This window comes from Podarcis raffonei, chromosome 10 (assembly GCF_027172205.1).
Source record: "Podarcis raffonei isolate rPodRaf1 chromosome 10, rPodRaf1.pri, whole genome shotgun sequence".
Taxonomy (NCBI): domain Eukaryota; kingdom Metazoa; phylum Chordata; class Lepidosauria; order Squamata; family Lacertidae; genus Podarcis; species Podarcis raffonei.
The window spans coordinates 54,537,178-54,546,807 of NC_070611.1; the positions used below are offsets into that span (position 1 = coordinate 54,537,178).

Genomic DNA, 9,630 nt, shown 5'->3' on the forward strand with positions numbered 1-9,630 from the left:
TACAATGGAAACTAATAAAGGGGAAAGAGGGTGGGAGCCAGATCAGTGTTTGTAGGTGACTAATCAGTCGCTCAGTCTCCCTCTGCTTAGCCTTTGTTCACAACCACATTTCCCAATAGGAAAATTTCATTGCTAGCGGCTGAAGTGGTTGTCTACATGCATTTTGGCAAGCTCCCACATGCTGGGTGGGTGAGGCTTCGGAGAGGCGGAAACTCAGCTCTCAAAGTAAATCGATGGGGAGAGATGTAGCGTGTGCAAGGAAAAATTCCATTCAGAGGAGTAATAGTCTAACACACAATTTCCTCCTACCTTTAGCACTCTTTGGAACCAGTTGCTCCTCTTAGATTCTGATCAGTCAGTGGAAATCCAGGCAATAGGAGATGGAACGTTTTTCACTCAAGTGAGTATACACAGGGAACTTAATCAGGAAATACTAGTTTTTCTTGCTATGACATTGATCTTCACACCTGTATCTTGGTCTGAAGCTGAAATGGGGGAAGGCTGCTATCTAATAATTGGGTGCACTCTTCCCACCTTAGATCAAATCTATGCTGTCAGGTGCCATAAGAAAGTGGCAGAGATAGCACAGGATAGTACGCACCCCGGAAATAATCTCTTTTAGCTTCTGCCTTCTGGAAGAAGGTATAGGGTTATAAAGGCCAGGACTAGCCGCCTGAGAAACAGTTTCTACACAAATGCAGTTCTGGTTCTAAACGCAGCATAAGGGGGTCTCTATAGTATAGTGTATTTTAAAATGGGGTTTCAGAGTTTTTAGGGGTTTTTCAATTTCATTGTTCTGCATGGGACAATGACAATAAAGATATCGTAATATTGTTTCTTGTTTTTGAAAATCTAAAGAGATAAACAACTACCTGACCTTTAGAAGACATCTGAAGGCGGCCCTGTTTAGGGAAGTTTTTAAGGAATGATGTTTTAATGTATTTTTAATCTCTGTTGGAAGCTGCCCAGAGTGGCTGGGGAGGCCCAGCCAGATAGGCGGGGTACAAATGATAAATTATTATAATATTATTATTACAAAGCACAAAACTGTACTCCACTACACCAGAGAAGGAGGAACATAGAAGGGCCATGACTCAGTGGTAGAAATTCATTTCATTTAAAATCACGACATGTCTAAGCTTGGCACCCAAAGACAACAGAACAGCACAGGTGCCAGATGAATGTTATTGAGGAAGGAACTCTGCAACAAATGGGGAACCACCAATGAGAAAGAATCCTACTTCTGAGTAAACATGCGCAAGATTCTGCTGTAAGGCTGCAATCCTGTGAACACTTACTTGGGAACAACTCACAAAGTAATGTAACACACTACAAAACTTCCGTCCAGGAGATACAAATAGAATAAATGAGTGCCAATAAAGGTGCAGGAATATGCCAGCTTTCAGACCTATACAGCACAATCCAATGTGTATTTCCTTAGAAGTAAGCTTAATTGTATTTGATGGAGCTTACATCTATTTCACAATGCAGTCTTTGAAACTGAAAATTGCATACTTTTGCAGTCACCTAAGTAGAATCTATTAAAGTCTTTATAACTAATAAAACTATCTTCCTTCCTTTGAAACCAGCACAGAAATGGAATACAATGTATGCATCTTCTGTGTGTTTTTGTCATCAATAGCCAAAGGTTTTAAACAAAAGCTCAAGTAATAAACACAAAATAATAAATAAGCAATAAGGATTGGCAGGTCCTGAAAAAGTAGCCGGTTCCACGCCAACTTGCAATTGTGTTACTCCATCAGTTGCTAAATTCCTTGGCGGTTCAAGGAAAGCAGCCACAAAGTTTTACTAGGACAATAAAAACAAAACCCGTCCCAAGCACACTCAGTAACCCTCACACAGCAAAAGAGCCACATGGACTTACCGCAGGAGTATAAACAAAGATTTGTTAACCTGTCATTGGCCAGTACCAAAGTGTAGCACTTTTTTGTGGTTTATCACCCTGGCACAGAAACTTTCAAGGTATATCTATAGCACACTAGAGGCTTAAACTGGTTCAAAGAGTCAATCTGTTTCCCAAGGGAACCCTGGGAACTGGAATTCTGTTGATCTCTAACAGAAAGTTTCAGCATGCTCACCAAATAAGAACCAGGATTACTGGGGAGGGAAACTCTCTCTTTCTCTCTCTCTCCAATGTCTTAGCAAACCTATTCACCACCATTCCATCCTGTAAATCAGGGGTGAGGCATCTCAGTCCCAGGGGCCAAATGCAGCTTCCAGGCCTCTATCTCACCCTCGGGAATCTCTACAGGCTGCCTGAAGGCCAGACCACCCGCTGGCCCTGCTCTGCACCTGCAAATGCTTTGGGACTTGGCTGGAGCGCATCCTGAAAGTATAATGCCATTTGCTTTAAAGTTAATTTTCTCTTACTTACAGAGATCACACATTGAACCAAGACAAAAACTTGTTAGGTATTTTGCACTAATACTGACTGGGAAAAATCACTGCCCTCTCCATTTTTTCTTAGCAAAGTGGTCTAGATGTCACACTGGAAAAGCCAAAACGCCACCCACAAATTGGCAGAGAGGAATTGCTACATCGCCGCAAGCGGCTGGGTCTTGCCCAGGGCAGTGTGCTCCTTCAACGGACCTTGCCAAACAAGGGAACAGGCAACCATGAATAAAAGCTTTGGTCTCTGAAAAATACAGTGCCAGATCTTAAGCCACCAAGGAAGCATCACAGAAGGTTTGTTCAATCAATCGCTTCCACGGCGCACTTTCTGCAACAGATTGCAAGGGAGGCAAGGTGCGGTGAGGGTTCGGCTACCATAATCAGTTCGCTCCTTTTGTTGTAGATGCCTCCACAGTTTATATGTGAATGGGAAAGACATATTAATAAAAGGAGCATGGCTCTGCCCAGTCGTATCTTGTTTAACTCTTAATATCCACAGAAAAAGTACAGGGAATGGTTTAAGCGTCTGTGATGCCATTAAAGAAAAGCAGATTTTATCCTGGTAAGTGCCTAGACAGGAGGCAGTCCTTCCTCACCATGGAGTTTCTAAAACAAGCAATGCCAATGTGATGTCTTCCAGATGCTGTTGGACTTCAACTACCAACATCCCCAACCAGCATGGCCAAAGGTAGAAATATATAGAGGACAAGATTCATGAGAGCTGCAGCCCCACAACACCTGGAGAATGTAATAGCGGCCACCCTCCTGCTGCAAAAGCATTGCAGCAAACTAGTGATGCTACATAAAAGAATGTTTCTGACTATCCATTGCACCACATAAAATAAAGGCTCAACGATGGCTGGAAGCACACCCAACTTTATCCTGGCACCTGTCTTCCCTAGGCCTACTAATATGTGGGCAGTTTCACCAGGGTTACAAGCAAGGAGTTGATAGTGGACCAACACATCAGTGTCAAAAGCATGACAACAGCAACTCTCCTGGGTTCTTAATCCACCCAAGCCAATGCAAGGGCAAGGTAGCTAGTTAATGGCCATCATTTAAAGGGCACCATTAGCTGGGAAGGTTATTGGGCTTACCAGCTGCAACCAAATTCCAAGTGCCACAGAAAGTATTTCATAGTATATACCCCATGTTGAAACAACTATTGCAGGTTATTCAGAACGCGCACACAGAGGAGTTTCTGCTTTTTCCTTTAATTTGTACAGCACATGGATATTTTAAAAAGTAATAGTAACTAAGTTCAGTCACACCCATCAATTATCTAGTGCCACCAATGAGAAGCAATGTTCATTTCCAGCTTGCCAAAAAGCACCAAGCATGTATGTTAAGATTAAGGGAATATGATATTGTGTTGACTTTGGATTGAAGTTTATACTATGAGAAGGATGAAAATCAGCCACTACTACAGCCCTCAGCTCCGAGAGACCCCCTGCCCCACCCCAAAACAAAATTATTACTACTTTCCCTCTCTATAATTTGGGCAGAAAAAAATGTGTCTGTCTCAGTTGTTCCACTTTGGAATCTGGTGCTGGAAATTTAAAGCTTCTCAAAAAAATATGGAACATTTCATAGCTACATCCAAGACGAAGCTCTGCTGTGATGCAAGCACCACCGTCGCAATTTTCTAGACAATGGAAATGTGCCATTTGCTACTATATACATGCGTATTTATTTTTTTTTAAATTCTGGAGTGGGTAAAATACTTTACAGCCATACAATCCCACTCCCCTCCATGGTAGTCAATTGATCCCATACTATGGTTGGATCTAAAGGCCAGAGATTACTCTAAACACCGAGTCACTTGGGGGCAGAAGATCCAAGGTATACCTCCATGGTGGCAATTGTATAATTTATTTAAAAAATTAACAACATGATGTTTTGCTGCCCTTTAAAACAATACAGCACAAAACCTGCTTGAGGCAGGTCACCTCACATTGTCCAATGGTAGGAATGGCCATGGATGAACTTGGAGACTAAACAATCCATTTGTGTAAAATTAGAGCACTGTCCACTGAACTACAGCAGGTTCTGGTGACGTTGTGAGAAGAAACGGGTGTATTTGGGGGGGGGAATGGGGGGGAAGAGATTGGATGGATGGGCCCTACGTAAGGAAGTTAAAATGGCATTGTACATCAATCCCAGGGTGTAACTTTGCTTTCCAAGTGAATTGAGAAATTTGGGGGTTATTACACAACCATTCCATTTTTTAAAACCTAGTGAATTCCATTTGAGGTTTTTTCCCTGTGGTGCCCCCATTTTTTTTACAATTTTTTCAAAAACAAGAAGTTATCTCTATTTTTATAGCAGGCTTGTGAAGACCTTCGCCAAGCCTCTCTCTTTTTAGCAAGATGAAGGGAGAGAAGATGGATTATTTCCATGCAAGGATTTACTCATCACTTCAGTTTACCTTCCATCGAAAGAGAAAAAAATCTTACAGAACAGTGTGATATGAAACACCTAATTGGACTCAGTTCTCTAAATAGGGTTTAAAAGTTAATAAAACTAAAGCACACTGCAGTAAGATTGAACAGACCTGGAATCAGCTAGGCTGAACCCCTTTTATCTGCTGCTCCTGAAAACGGAAAGGCAAACTCAGCAGCTTTTATGCCAGAAAGTTTTATCTGCATTCCTAAGAGCACCGAAAATGTGGGCGAAAAGGGAGGAGGGTTCCCCACGCCCACTGGTGTGACCCACACAATTCCTCTTTGCCAAGCTTGTGGATTTGGTAAGCAGACTTTCCCTTCTTTGATGGCGGGTGGGAATCCAACAAGATTCTGTGGCATTTTGAAACCCGTGCTTTTGAGGTAGCCATTTCCATGACGATTCACAGCTTTTCTCAATAAGTCACCCTTTCTCCACTGTGGAAACGTCTCCCGCCTTCAAGCGAGTCAGAATACCCCCAGATCTCCAGAAATCCCAATGGATAACCCTGCAGATCAGTTCCAGACGATCCCGCCACTAGGAATTCACGCACAGATTTCCATAGGGCAACCCGACCTGCTCTCCTCCTTTTCGATCCTCCTCTTCTAAGCCAAAAGCCGAGAGACCATTAGTCAACTACGGGCAGCAGCGGTGCAGTTAGGCACTACTTAAAAAAAAACCCCCAAAACTCTGGCTTTAAGAATATTCGCAAAAAGGGGTGTTCGTCAGATGCTCACATGCATTTCTTCACGTACTGTACTGTAGTTCCCCATGCGGTCCGCCAGCCCAGCTACGGAGAGTGGGGAACAGTGGCTTCCTGCTGGTCACCTCCCCACCGCAGCCAAAAGCGACCCGGTCATTTTGCACAAGCAGATCCCTTCCCCCCCCCCGCAAACTTTGAAGGGATCCCAAGACAGAGCCTTCCCCAACCTCCCCCTCCCACCACAAGCTGTAGGATTTGGCACATGAAGCCAGACCACCCCCCAAAAAAATAAGAAACCCCCAGCGCGGCAGAGGCATGAACCGGCCCCCCTCGCCTACCTACCTTGCTCAATGGCAGTAGCCGGCCTGTCCCCCCATCTGCCTTCTGTTCTCATCTTGGGAAACTCCAGCCTGGCGACTCCAGCAGCAACAGCAGCAGCGACCGAAGCAGCCTCTGCTTGCATAGTTCCCTTTGCTCTGCTCTGCTCGCCCCCGCCGTAGTTCCTCCCTTTTGTTAACAGAGCCCCCTCACGGATTTTCAAAGGATTTCCCTCTCTCTTTGCAACCCCGTCTGCTCCATTAGAAAGGATCAGCTTCTTCCACGGCGAAATCTTCCCAAGTTTCCCTTTCCCTCCTCTTGCTGTCGCTGCTGCAATTCTCTCCCCCCACAAAAAAACCCCATCAGCTGCTTTTCTCCCCGCCCCCCATCCCGACCGCTTCTTTTCCTGACTTTATGGCGCTCTCTCTCTTCCTTCCCCCTCCAAAGCCTAATACCACCCCCTTTCTTTTCCCCCTCCCCCTCTTTTCTTTTCTCCTCCTCCTGTGTCTTTCTTCCCACCCTTCCCTAGCCTGACCCATCCTGACTCTTTCCCAGTGAGCTAATCTGCAGCTGGCTGAAGAGCAGGCCGCATTGCCATGGCAACCCAAAATACTCGAGGATTTACGGGGTGGGGAGGGCCGCAAACAGGACCTGCTTGGGGACAACATTTGGGGGTGAGGGTGTGGTGGGGAACTACGGAAGGGGGCTATCCGTTTCAGTTCCTCCACTTCTGCCATAAAAAAACAATCATAAAAAAACAATTTACTATTATTATTATTATTATTATCATCACGTTTCAATTGCATCCCAAGCCAAAGTTGCTTTGCAAAGTTGCTCAGAGGACTTTTATCAAAATTAATGTTTCTCCTCCTGCTAAAGATCCGTGCACGAGAACACTTATTCTCAGATTATTTGCCTTGAAAATGATGTAGCCACATATATAGCCGTATATATATACGCACACGAGCATAAGAGGAGTGAAATAATTCATTTCTTCAGGAACTGTTTATGTATGGCATAAGGACTGTGGCTCCACAGAAATGGAAGCATGCCCAGATTTCTTGGGGTGGGGGTGGGGAGATGAGGGGCACCTCGCCCTGGAGATATTGGGGAATTGCGCCGGTGGTTTACTAGGAAGAGATCTTAAAAGCGGTGCACTCTTGATATATTCCAGGTCCCTTCCTGGATAAACATATCAGATTGCCATTTGCCAAGCTGTAATTTATCACAAGGTACATATAACCATTTGGAAAGCTGGTGGTGATATCCTGCCAAGCAGTGAGACGGCATCCCCATATTTTTGATTAGGTGAATACAGGCAGTTAGAAAACGCTACAATTAATGTGGTTCCGTTACAAAATGAGTTAAGTGGTTCTCTCACTGTCTCTGGCGGCGCAGACATCATGCATTTAAAACACATTTGCCACCCAACCCGCAAAGAATCCTGGCAACTGTAGCTAGTAGCTCTGTGCAGGATAAACTACAGTTCTAAGGATGGGGGGGGGGTTAAATACACAGCACCTCTCTCGCATACTCCATCTCTCTGATTGTAATTTCCACTAGGGTATTCATCTATAAAATCATTTACATGCCACCTTTGGGGTTACAGCCTACCTAAGGCAACTGTACAACGTCATAAAAACTAACATTGTAATGGGCAGCCATCTTGGCCTAACCTGGGGATAGAGCAGATGCAAAAGGTCCCAGGTGTCTGCAGGTAGGGCTGAGAGAGACTCCTGCTTGAAACAACCACTGCCAGCCCGTGTCAACAATACTAAGTTCAATGGGCCAATGACAGCTTCCTAGGTTCCTATTGCAGTAAAAAAGTGGGGGGGGGGAGTGTGTTGTAGTACCTTGAAGTCTTAAATTTATTATGGCACAACTTTTCAGGATATGAAATTATTCAAGAACCAATAGGGTAACTTTTTCACCTCCAATCACCCTCTGTTGCCAACCTGAACAACTGAACTTCAAAAGGGATTGGCACTGACATAAAACCCGCACATACTGTATATACCAAGCTGACAAAACGACAAGATAGTGTGCAAGTTGACCACCCGCCCTTTGCCCTCTGCCCTCTTCCCCTACCGTTGGATATCATATTGTTTTACATTTTTTATTGAACGTAACCAAAAGACTTTATAATCTGACCAAGAGAGAGAGAGAGAGAGAGAGAGAGAGAGATGGCACGTTCTTTGTAGTTCATGAAAATCTTTTAATAAAAATTATTTCAAAAAAATAAAAAGGGAGACTCCAATATGAAAATGCCAAATTACAGCTTATCAGTAAATTCAATTCTGAAACCTGTGGCTTGAATTGTACTGTTTCCTGCCTCATTGATTAAATTGAATTAATTAAACAATTAACTAATTTTAGCAATGTTAAAGGCATCGGGCTCTTCTGCATTTCTTCTGCATTCCTCCCTTCCCTACATCAAGGCTTCTGGTATGGAAACAATTGGCTAGGAGTGTCTCTGTCCTAAACTGATCTTCACAAAATGAAGATAAAGCACCAATGCTGTTACTATACTTCTGCTGGGGCTTAATAACATATCAAACCCTACATAAGGTTCTATGATCGCCATCTACTGGAACTAGTCACAACTCCAGGATACTGTACAGGGTGCTTTCAGCCTATCACTCTTCTGCAGGAGAGATTCTAGCTTATAATAGAACTTTAGGCTTATGCTATTAAAGTAGTTTAATGGGCTTTTTCGCCCTTACACAGCTATGGGGAGCCTTTGACCCTCCAGTCGTTGCTGAACACACTCCCGTCATCCCTGTCCAGATTTAAAAATAGGGGAACACCAGACCTCAGTGTAACCTGAAATCGGCTTTGCATCTGGCAGAATCTAACACCATCCTATACATGTCTACTCAGAAGTGACTTGGAAGTATTTAAGACAATGTAAGTGGGAACAAGATTTCAGCCTAAGACTGCATTTCGTTTTAAGAATGTTGGACACTGCATACTTTGGGATTTAACATCATGCCTGTTTTGATCTCACTCTCCTATGCATTTGTCTTCGCCGTGGCTAAATTATTCCTGGTTAAATGTGTTCAGGATTGCAACTGAGTAGGGAAGGAATATATATATATTGTCTCCAAACACACAAGCACATAGGCATTGCACAATGCATAGTATGCCATTGTAAACACAGCTGCCGGGTATTTTCTACCCCATTGATAACCAGTGGTAAGATTATTCTCCTTTTCTAGCATACTTCAAAAGAAAACCTTCCTGGTTTTTCAATCAGTGGAGGACAGAAGTATTACAGAAGAAAGGCAGAACAGAGCTTTCAATGACAATGTGTAACAGTTGGGGGGGGGCAGGGTCAATGGCAGAAGGGCAATTTGGATCCTGGGCCTCAAATTTAGACACTTCTTAATTTTTTTGGCATTTGATTAGTTCTGCAACTTGTTTTTATGTAAAGGTAAAGGGACCCCGGACCGTTAGGTCTAGTCGCGAACGACTCTGGGGTTGCGGCGCTCATCTCGCTTTACTGGCTGAGGGAGCCAGCGTACAGCTTCCGGGTCATATGGCCAGCATGATTAAGCCGCTTCTGGCAAACCAGAGCAGCGCATGGAAATGCCGTTTACCTTCCTGCCGGAAGCCTATTTATCTACCTATTTATCTACTTACACTTGGTGTACTTTTGAACTGCTAGGTTGGCAGGAGCTGGGACCGAGCAACGGGAACTCACCCCGTCCAACTGCCAACCTTCTGAACGACAAGCCCTAGGCTCTGTGGTTTAG

General features: G+C 44.0%; 1 protein-coding gene across 5 annotated transcripts in view; it reads right to left on the reverse strand.

The window, feature by feature from the left end:
• DENND2A (DENN domain containing 2A) overlaps nucleotides 1-6,260 on the reverse strand; it is a 65,745-nt gene extending 59,485 nt beyond the window's left edge. For 2 of the 5 annotated variants that reach the window (XM_053405013.1, XM_053405011.1), the window contains exon 1: nucleotides 5,896-6,260. The gene's annotated coding sequence lies outside the window, so the exon portion shown is untranslated. The remainder of the gene's footprint in view (nucleotides 1-5,895) is intronic. The other 3 variants (XM_053405012.1, XM_053405014.1, XM_053405015.1) reach the window with 2 other exon arrangements.
• Nucleotides 6,261-9,630: the final 3,370 nt, after the last annotated feature.